This window comes from Tasmannia lanceolata, unplaced genomic scaffold (assembly GCF_043159265.1).
Source record: "Tasmannia lanceolata isolate RefF3 unplaced genomic scaffold, GAP_Taslan_0.1 ptg000011l, whole genome shotgun sequence".
Lineage (NCBI taxonomy): Eukaryota > Viridiplantae > Streptophyta > Magnoliopsida > Canellales > Winteraceae > Tasmannia > Tasmannia lanceolata.
In genome coordinates this window covers 18,923,280-18,933,879 of record NW_027518688.1, presented here as the reverse complement: position 1 = coordinate 18,933,879, position 10,600 = coordinate 18,923,280, and positions in this window count along the sequence as shown.

The window sequence follows — 10,600 nt, the reverse complement described above, 5'->3', positions numbered from 1 at the left end:
AAGTTGGCCAAAAAATGCGTTTAAAACGTTTGCCTCAGAAAAGTGGAGAGTTTTAAACGGAGTATTAAATGGCACTCTAATAAAACGCGTTTTTTCAAGAAAACGCCGTTTAAAACAAAGTTTTGCTAACTATGCATGGTTTTAAATTTTAGAAGAAACATTTTGTTGTAGTTGAAATATATTGATCTACCGAAACGAAATTCACTTAATAATGGAAAAATACAAGATTTCACCCTAACACCTGAAATTTTGGGATTTTATTCAAAATTTCGGTATTTCGTTTGAAATATGTAACTTTTTAGATAAAAAAATAAAGTTTTTATGAAAATGTCGACTTAAAAACTAAACTCCATCTCCAAAAAAGAGAAGAGCAATGAGATTCCTCAAACTTATTTTTAAAAGACGACAAAAAATAAAGAGAAAAATCAATGGTGAAGATTCTTTACCTGTATTTTGGCCTTGATTTTGTATCGAAATGTTTCTGTGAATTTATAGGATTTCAATTAAAATTTAGTACCGAAACTGAAATTGCTCTTGATGACCATAACAAATTTAAAACCTTGGTCATAAATACACTAAGTGTAAACTCTCTTTGGTGTTTAGGAAGAAAGATGATATTAGAATTAACAAGGGAAAGAGTAGAAGTTGCTTTGGAAAAATATGAAACTGTAAAAAAAAAAAACAAGCCGAAGCCCTAAACCATGAAGCACACTGTTCATAACGGTGGAAGTACTCTAAACTTTCATTCACGTCATCACACCTTATATACATCAAGTAGTCAAGATAAAATCTAACACTTTCAATCTAATCAACTAGAGTCCTAAAAAAACTAACTCCTAAAACATATCTAATTGGTTTAGATAAACCATAGAATAAAAATACTCTAAGTAAAGCTATCTAACTCTAAAGCATAACCATAAAAAATGACTCTTTGACTCAAGAGTTAGTGATGACGTTCACAATTCCCCCCCTCAGCACTGACTCATACTCATAAAACAAACTACAAATCAAACCCATCTGTCCGGCCCCTCCGACGTCGTGCATGAGTCAACGGTGACCCTAACACTCCCCCTCGGCGTTAACTCTCCAGTAGACACACTAAGTTACCTTCGAGACTTCACAAACTTAATGTAATTCAACCCTTTAAAAGCAGCAAGGACTACAAACACACGAACTATCATAACTTTGGCTACTGGATTAAACGTCTCGTTATAATCACCCTCATACTTCTACAAGAATTCTCGAGCAACAAGTCTTGCCTTGAACCTTTCTACCAATCCATATGTTTCTGTCTTTACATTGTACACCCACTTACATGAAATAAGTGACACTCCAGTAAGTAGTGGAACTACATCCCACGTCTCACTCTGCTTCAAGTCTAGGATCTCATCTTCCATTGCTTCCTTCAATTCAGGAACACATTGGGTTCTTCATAAAATATCAGTACGATAATACCAACTTATTCATCTGATGTCGCTACATACGCCATATTTGCAGACTTTGAACCTTTTGATTTTTCTTCTATGGGCATCACATCGTCCTAAGGTTTTTATATTTCGGCATCACGTCCACTAGATTTGCTGTCAAATAGAACGTCTATCACACAATTCGAATATCCCAAATCAACTATTCAATCACTACTGTTTGGGTCCTCCAAACTGGCGACATCCACAATCTCTGTAGTCATAAGAGCTACTTCACACAAATCATCATGTTTTTCTTCGATGGAGAGAAAAGCACTCTACCCCTTGATGTCGTTTGCCTCTTCAAAAGAAGTCGGCTCCTCCACCTTACAATCTTCTAATACATTACACTCTACCATAGGTGTCTCTTGATAATTAACAAATTCGTATTTATTTCAAACTCAAGACTCTTCAAAATAGGGGATTTTGCAACGTTTAGTGGAAAGGAAACCACCCCCTCAAAGTCATATCCAGCATCATTCTCTTCCGCTGCCACATCACAAGCAAAAGAAGCTTGCATGTCCCATTCACCATCATCATCAGCATCCTTGTCTTTGGATTCGAAGACAACATTTCCAGCATTGGTCTTAATCTTAATCCGAAAATAGCTTCAAAAGTAATATCTTAATAAGGGCGGCATAGGGCTAGCATGCTACGGCTTCTTTTGAAGCCCCCTCTCACGCCTGTTGATACCAATATCTCTGACGAATCGAATATTTTAATATACCATTGACCCGGCTTACCATATTGATAACAATAAAAAAACACTTTTTCATATGATTTATCATTTTCTCCAGTGTAATCACCTTTCCTATAGCCCTCCTTCTGCTTCTCACTTTTCTGCCACTTTCGCTTGCTACTCAACGCAGGCGCTTCCTCACTCTCTTTCACAGACAATCCAGCGATCTACTTTGCTAACATCTCTTGATTAATCAAGAGATTCTCCAATTCTAGGAGAGAAGGTTGCATTGGCCAACAATGTATAACGGTGATAAATTTGCTAAACTCGGGCTTCAAGTCACGAATAATCAACCTCGGCATCCGGCTTTCACTAATGTTAGATACATCATCTAACTAAGAGATCTCATTACACATGTTCTTGACTTTCATCAAATAAGAAGAAATAGATAAAGTACCTTGTGTTAACGACCCAATCACGCTTTTCAAGATCTACAACCGTGCATCATTCGCTCGTGAAAAGAGAGATGAGAGTGCATGCCATACTTCTTTCGGAGTTTTCATATCTCTAATATGCTCAATCAACTCTTTTTGTATTGATGCTTTCAATACATACGATGCTTTTCTTGCATGGATCTTCCCCTTCCACTTCCTCGGGGAAGATCTCAGAAACCCCAGTGCACCTTCAAGGATGGTGAAATTTCCTCGGAGAAAATCTCGTAGTTCCCACGTTGCCGCTGTGTGGAGGGACGAGTTCATCCACTTTGCTTCCGTGTGATGGGGGAGATTGTTGGGGCTTCCACGCAAAGGCAAAGATCCCACATCGGAAAAGTGAGAGATGTCGATGGGCTTATAAGGATTTGGGCACCCTCCCCTTAACGGCTAGCTTTTAAGGGTGAGTTCTACTCTTACCCAAGAAGAAAAGAAGGTGAATATATCACTTCCCTATTATGGCACGTTTGTTTTCTAATCTTTTGCGTTGCATTTTGAGTTTGAGTTTGAAAATAGTTTAGAATGAGTTAAGAGTAGCGTGTGCTAATCTCTATCACCACTTTCCATTTGGCACTACTAAGCATAACAATCTAGACCATCCATCCAGTGGATCTCGACATGGATTTGACATGGTCCATGAACCACATTGAGTCAAATGGGAGTCTAAACAAAAATGGATAATGGTCCAAATTTATGAACAAAAGTCCATCGTACAAATGTTTAGATAACCTAGCTAACTTTTTTACTTTGCTCATTCACATTGGGCCCAATAATTAATATGGATCCTATAATTGTGGTGCCACACGTACAATGGCGAAGAGACTTAGACTCATCCAATCTTTGACAACTAGAAATGCAAGCCCGGGTTTATTTTACCCTTAAATAGGCTTGCTATTCTCTAGTCTAGAACAACCCCAATGGGGGTATACTATACCAGGAGGGTCACCAATTCCAAGGGTTTATTCAGTATAAAATTATCCAAGCAGTGTAGCTAGCCAATCTCGAGAACAACTTATCCAACAATTTCTATTCCCGTGGAGAACAACCTAAATGGGTTGTTGCTAACTAACATCTCTAGCAAGCATATGTTTCCCTTCTCCTTCCTCCATTCCCTTCCCTCTCCAGATAATAGAAGATCCTAGCGGAATGCGGCCATTAGAGTTCTACTAGTGTGTGCCAACATAAGAACGCTGGTAAGAGAACGTCGGTAATAACTATTTTTCTTGTAGTGCCAATTCCATCGGATATTTACAATGCCAATCACGGCATGATAATCACATCATCGTGACCACGAGCACACCAACATAAGTTAGTTACAATTTTTGGTATTCCTACAAACATGTACATCCAGCTCTGAATCAGGGCTATGTCACCTCACCCATTGAATTCCAGTAGGAAGGCACCTAAACTTTGGCAATTATATTTCTCCAACCTAATTATTGGACTTAAATCCAATTGGGTCATCCAAAAAATTTTGATTTATGTCGACGCATGTTAGATATTGTCATCTTTATTTACATTTTCCTAATGATTTTGTTAAGAGCTATTAAAGTTCCCAAAAAACTATCAACATACAATGAAAGAAGTGTCTAGTAAAGCAAGTAGTGTAGTTATAAAAAAAAGTGTGGATATCATTTTTCTATGTAGGAAAATGATTGACCATTCAATACATTGTACGTCTATGGGCATAAGCAAATGATATTGGGTGCCCTCTTTTCGGCATGTGATATTCCTCACCTTGTATTGCCTCCAGCCATAAAGATTTAGGAGCAAAGGAACAAACCCAATTCCCAAGTCTTAAATAATAGTAGGTCCACCCCCACCCCTGATAGGTTTGGATTGTTTAGTAGCTTTTCTTCTTGTTGTTTCTTCTCCTTTCTTTTCTTTGTGATGGGATGGAATGATGAATAGGTAGACCAGATAAAGTGTAAGGGAGATGTGTCCCCTTTCCTACTTTTTCCACCATCACCAAGGACATAACTTATCTCTATTGGGATTTGATTGCTTTTCTTTCTTTCATGTGGTGCGTACACCAAATGGGTGGCGTAGTAGGGGGTATTGTGGTATAATGGTGAGTACAGGAACAGTTTCATACACTTTTGAAGCTTAAAATGCGCCACATGTGAAGAATAAGACCTCTCCCTCTCTCAAAACCCTTTACCTTTTTTTTTCTCTCTTATCACTTTTCATCTAGCCCAACTAAATGATTTGTTCCTCAACCTATCATCTCTCTCACTCTAAACCCTTTCCTTGCTTTCGCCCTTTATCACTTTTCATCTAATCTAACTAAATGACTCTCTCTCTCTCTCTCTCATGATCTTGCCCCAAAAAGAATATAGAGGAAAGGAGAGAGAGAGAAAGAGGGCTAGCAAAGCATACACCTAGAAAAAAACAAACTTTCCTAATATTGTCAAAAGAACAAAGCTTAAAGGATAGTTAAAGCCTACACCAAAAATGGCATAAATGTGGACTTTTTAACAGGTAGTCTTTTAGAAATCAAAAGCTAAAACAATATCTTTAAGAATAAACAATGGTTCATCTATTGATTAATGAATTAGAATGCAAGGGGCCTTCATCAAATGTTGTCTAACTTGGACTATGGTATATTTGTCTATTGTCTTGGACAAATTGTGTTGAAGCTCTTGAGTAAACAAGATTTGAATATTACCTAAAAAATAATTGATTCCATTGACATTTAGATGCTTCGATAGTTTATTTATGATTTGAATACGATCGTTGTCTGGTAATATAATTCGCCCATGTTTGCTTTGGATGTGAAAATTGATCTCGAGTCTAAAACTGATTATTAGGCTAAAAATTGTGTTAGGCCCTGTTCCTTCTGGATTTTGAGTCCCAGGCTGATTATTGAACTCAAAGTTAAACGTGATTTTGAGTTGAATAATCAGTTTTGGACCCAAAATCAATTATCGTAAACCAAAACGAACAGGGCCTGTTTGTGTTGGATTTTGAGAACCAATTGTGAGTCCAAAACTGATTATAAGACTCAAGTTTACATTTAATTCACAGTCCAATAATCAATTTTGGAACCGACAATCGGTTCTCAAAATCCAAAACAAGGGCCTTAATTTTGAGTCCAATAATCAGTTTTGGACTCTAAGGCTGTGTGTGTGTTCAATATTGAGAACAGATTATGAGTCCAAAACTGATTATTGAACTCAAATTTACCTTTAATTTTAGTCCAATATAATCAGTTTTGGGCCCACAATCGGTTCTCATGATGAAAAACAAACATGGCCTAAATCAATTTTCAAAATCTGAAATGAACATGCCCCTTGGCATGCTCTCAGAGAGAAGTTACTTCAAAAGATTTGGTCAAATATATGGTTCATTCTCCCCTTCCCTTTCCAAAATCAGTTAAGATTTGGTACCTACACATCCACATTAAGTGTGGACAATAGACATGATTAAAAAACTGATTTTAGTAGTAATGATGTATGATAGAGGTCAAAGATACTAATGATACCTCTAATAAAGGCATAAGTAAACTACTCTTCTATTTATTTCAATGTAACCATGGATTAAATACATGTCATAACTCACTAGTGATAATGGATTTAATTACAAAAAGGTATTTATATTTTAATTAGGCAAATTAATCGCCATTCCCTCCGTTTGACAACAACACTCCCTACAGTATTGAATAATTATTTGATTTGCTATTATTCATATACTTTTGAGAGATATAACAACATTTTAACAGTTAGTATAAAGTATAAATCAAGAGGGGAGTGTCGTTATTAGAAAAGGGGATAGTGGATATTTCCCTTTAATCATTGTAATTATGACACGTCTATAAAGTGATTCATTTATTTTCTTTGTTGTCTAGCCCATTTTCAACAATTGATAAATAAAAGAAATTCATTATATAAAAAGTAGGAACTTACTTAAGTGCCAAATAAATTGCAAGTAATGATCGAGCTATATTAATTTTTGAAAAAAAAAAAAACATTTTAAATAATTGACTAGTAGTGGTGACAAGTCCTATCCTAGTTAGGACATATTTTTCATAGTATGTATGATGAAATGACTGAAAATCCTCTTAACCAGTTAGGACCTATATTTTCTACAATGAGCGGGGTGTGAGCAAGTTGAATTGACCTAATTAATGTTGAGACAAGTCCAAATAATATATCAAGCAGTGATGATAGAACCACACAGGACCTATCGATAGAATTAAAGCCCTTGTACATGATACTTGGAATATTCTCCTAGGGTTTGTCTGAAGGGATTAGCTCCTTGAGAACTAATAATGACCTCATGTGTTTGACGAAACACACTAATATTCTATGGGTGAGACGTCTCACACCGGAATACAACCGTTCACAAAATATGAGAATACACGCATCTTCAAAGAAATGAATGATAATTCAACGAGAGTTGGGTTTTGTATGGTGAACTCTTTAGCATGGGATATAAAGGGTGCAAACGAGTTAGTCGTTTCTGGTTTTACCGACGCAGACTTTCAGTCTGACGTTGATGAGATGAAATCATCATCGGGTTTTGTGTTCACATTGGCAAATGGGGCAGTGTCATGGAGAAGTTGCAAGCAAGACACCACATCAGATTCCACGACTGAGGTTGAGTACATCGCTGCGAGTGAAGCAGTGAAGGAGACAATATTGCTGCGAAAGTTTTTTGACGACCTTGGAGTCATACCCTCTGTCGAGAGACCCATTATGCTGTATTGTGATAACAGCGGAGCAATTGCTCAAGCAAAGGAACCGAGGTCTCATCAGAAGTCTTAGCATGTACTTCGAAAATATCATGTGATACGAGAGATTATTGACAGAGGGGATGTAGCTATTGCAAAGGTTGCTTCATCAGATAACATGATGAACCCTTTTACCAAGCCTCTTAGTCAAAAGGTGCTTGACAGACATGTTGAGGGGATGGGTCTGAGATATATGCATAACTGGCTTTGAGGGCAAGTGGGAGCCTGTTAGAGTTGGTGCCCTGAAACCCATTATATTTCGCATGTTAATCAATAAAAGTTTCTTTTCATGATAAGTAATGGGTGCTAAAAGTTAAATATGTGTGATATGTTACTTATCATTAACATGTATTTGTCCTTAGATAGCGAAGTAGGAAACCCATGCTCATGGATTCATAGATCCTAAAGAGCAAGGAGATATGTGATTTCAGTTCTTTGTAGACCTTAGTAGTTCCTAGTTGGGGTTGAGGTTGGACACCTCCCTATGTACACAACTAGCATATATCTTGCCTACTTGCACGAGATGTAGAGTGACTTATCTCAATCACTTGGGTAGTGGATCCTAAGCAAGACAGAATGGGTACGACAATGCAATTGCGTACTGAATATGATCACATTAGAATAGCTTGTGGACATGAGACAGTTGAGCTATTTTACAAGACAGGACCCTTTACATGTCCTTTGACCTGAAGTGTCATATTGGTCTGTTGGCGAGTCTCTCATTTTTTGTCTATCTAACCGTGATTCTCTTGGAGTCATCAGAGGGTGGTACTGGAGTGTTGGACAAACCTTTGAGGTCAATAGTGATACTCGACATGGAATTCTCCACCTATTTAATAGGATAACATCTACGGTTTTAGTCAGAGCAGTAGGCCTAGAAAAATACCTGGCCAGGTGGATTTGATAAGATATTTATTAAAAGGATTTCACTAAATAAGTTTTGAGACGGTTTTAAGAAATGCATTTGCTGGCCAACACTGCTTAACTGAAAGGTATACCGTGAGTGAGCCTAGGAGATAGTTGATGTCCACCCCCGTAGGACTCAACTTGGTAGATGTGGACTTCGAGAAAGGACTTGCACATTTGATGTGATTAGGGGTATGATGATTTGATGGTTATCTTCAGGATGTAGTTGATGTCCACCCCCGTAGTACTCAACTCGGTAGATGTGAACTTGGAGAAAGGACTTGCACATTTGATGTGATTAGGGGTCTGATGATTTGACGGTTATCTTCAGGGTTACATCTCGATGGAGGCCACTGACTCAATGCAATTGTAGCATTGGCTATGGAGCAATAATCGCAATGGGGTCCACTTGGGAGTTCTGCAGGATCTACCGTTAAATCCCTGCTACGATCCCACTCACTACTCGATTGACCTATTATAATCTATTGGATAGAGGTTCCGCCTTTACTTGGTTGCTCACACGAACTAGTTTCGTGGCATTGGATGCATTGAAAGGATCTACACAATGTATATAGTGTATATGCACTATGGGATACATTGAGAATACTAAAATGGATAAGTATTAACCATAAGGGTATTTTGGAAATATCATAAATTATACTGGAGCTTTAATCCTATTGGATAGGATTGGATTGCATTAATTTAATTGTGAATTAAATATGAAATGCAATGAGAATTTGAATTGGATAAGCTCAGTTGCGATTGGAGACAAGTAGCCACTAGGAATTAATGTCAACAGTACTCAGCAATCTCTAAAACTGAATCTGAATGTAACTATAAGAGTGAGTTAAAGAACTTGATATCCTTATGTGGGCTTTGATGATTACCTATGAGCATTCTTCTTTTGACCAACTAAAGGAAACAAACCAAAAAATTTGTAACAAGAAGATATACTCAAGCTCTTACAAATAGGCTTTGGATTAGAGCAATCCAATGTTCAATGCAGTTCAATGGAAGAATAAAGACATTATTTCCACATCTTTTCTACTCATCCTACTCATGAAAAAGTTGGAAATTAGAACAACTTTTTCCAGAAATAGAAATTTGTAAACTCCAAATAGTATCAACTAGATATACCAGAAGTAAACTGCCATCTTAGGTCATTGAACTTTGGATCCAAAAATGGAACCACAAGAGCACCACTGAATAATAGTGTACTTTTTCATATGAAAATCCATATCATAAGAAGTGCCTAAGAGTTACGTTTCGGGTAAAGAGACTGAGCAAGTATTTCACTATTAACCACAAATTCACTTAAGCACACCTCAATATTCAATCTAGAGAGAAAAGTTTCCTAACTACAAAACTATAAAAAAACAACAAAATCTAATAAAAGCAAAGGCAACAAAATGTTGAACATCTCAAATGACATCCATCCAAAAATATGTTTTAGATGTTCCCAATTTCCAAAATTAGAAGATGACTTGTGTCTTGCAATATGATGGAGAGAACAACGCAAGCAACACCAAAGACTGTGATGGAGAAATGTTTACTCCAACTTCTTCCTACCACAAAGTGAAAAGAAGAATTTTGTGAACACGCCAGGATATGCTCATGATTCTTGTAATGTTAATTTAAGGAATGTATGCATAAATGAAAAGTTACCTTATAAACCAATGATAACAAAGATAACAAGATCAACATCGTATCCTCCTACGTGCAACCATCGTTCCTTTTGCAATGACTGTCCTTCCTAAATTGTGTGCAACATACATTTCATTTGCAAGTCTTTCCCTAAACAAATCCATTTTTCCCATTTCTTGCTGTTGTTCTACACAACTACCAACTTCTTCATCGTCACCATCCTCATCAATAATTATATCTTCGTTTTTCGTATTCTTTGAACATTTTATCATTAAGATCTTCTTGACGAATGAAGTTGTGTAGACAACTAGCAGCTATAACAATAAGCCGTTGTTTATTGAACGGAAACGGCTTCATGCTATTGAGTATTGGGAATAGTGCTTTTAATACACCGAAAACAACATTCAATAACATTTCTCAATGAAGAATGGGCATAATTGAACAACTCTTCTACTCCAACTGGAGGACCACTTCGATGAAAGTCTTGCAGATGATAACGTACTCTTCAAAATGGTGAAAGAAATCCTGGCATATTCATATATCCGGCATCTACGACGTAACATTTACCTACAAAATGGTGTAAACGAACAATTCTTATGTTCATTTTGGCGTTAACTTAAACATAGACATTGATATTAATGTGAATAAATATACCTGGCAGAGGTTTGGGAAAGTTCATTTTTTC